Source organism: Monopterus albus, unplaced genomic scaffold, assembly GCF_001952655.1.
Source record: "Monopterus albus unplaced genomic scaffold, M_albus_1.0 scaffold336.1, whole genome shotgun sequence".
NCBI classification, from domain to species: Eukaryota; Metazoa; Chordata; class Actinopteri; order Synbranchiformes; family Synbranchidae; genus Monopterus; species Monopterus albus.
The window spans coordinates 71,420-72,670 of record NW_018128216.1 but is presented as its reverse complement, the minus strand read 5'-3'; positions in this window follow the sequence as shown (position 1 = coordinate 72,670).

Below are 1,251 nucleotides of genomic sequence, written 5' to 3'. Positions count from 1 at the left end.
TCTTCCCGCCTACTTACATTCCTTAGGATGCAGCTGAGATCAATCAACACCCAACCAAAGTTTTTATCCCACCATACACAGTACTTCTCTCATGACACCTGTCTTCCTCCCTAAAACTAAGGTACTTTTCTGTGATCAAAGGCACACATACACATAATGATTACATGAACACTCAGTAATGCTGAGAAAGTTAAAACTTGTCCTTATCAGTTCATTAAATGTAAAACAGTGGAGTGTAGCCAGACATCTTATGTCCACTGATTTCAATCATTCTGCTTCTTGCTGTGACTCCCTCCATGTGAAGCAGTGCTGAGCATCACTCTCATGAGCACATCACAGTGTTTAGAGTGGATACACATTGTAGTTAATTAAAACATGGTTAAAGGTTACATTCTTGTTCAGTTCAGTTATAAAACAGTGCTCATACTTCAAACTCAGTAAAAGTTACATTCCATTTAAGTGAAGACTGGTGCTTCAGTTACAGTGTCTTCAAACAGTCTAATATTCCACAGCATGTAATCATGTATGTATACTATGACCAAATGAAGGCCACACTTTTATTTCCAAAAACAGTGTCATATTAAGATAAGAATTTCCAAACAGTGTTTGTGCTGTAATCATACAGGAACATTAATATTACATTCCATATAGTGTATAAAGATACTAGTGTTTTCTACAATACATATTCTTTTGTGCACAGTGAAAAGTGTTAATGCCTGAAATTGCAATGTCTCACACAGTTAATATCTGACAAATGTCAAAATAAAAGCCGGACGGAAAGCAGCGGAACTGAATCAAGACAAATTCCCCCTTTTGACATGATTTTATCATGTCAAACAAAAAACAAAAAAACAGTGGAGAATTATAAACCGTATTGGGGGACTGGCCTGAATGTCAGAGACAAATCAGACTTTTGATTTGATTTATTCTTTCAAACATGTAACAACAGTCAATATGTCAACACACATAATTCCACACATAACCACAAATATATTTTCAATTTGCTTATACCTAGTACTTGCTTGAACGGAGTAGGAAGAAGTTAGACTTATCTAGTCCTACCCCCTAACATCATCTTATCGTCATTGGTTTGCAAGCAGTATTACTACATGGATAATTTTGTTCTACACCACGCTAGTGATATACTAAAAACACCACACTCCCAATGTTACACCTGATTAATCGTTAAGCTTGTTCTTGCCCATATCTTGATTGACACATACCTTTATATTTGTGTTTAAACTCATCAAT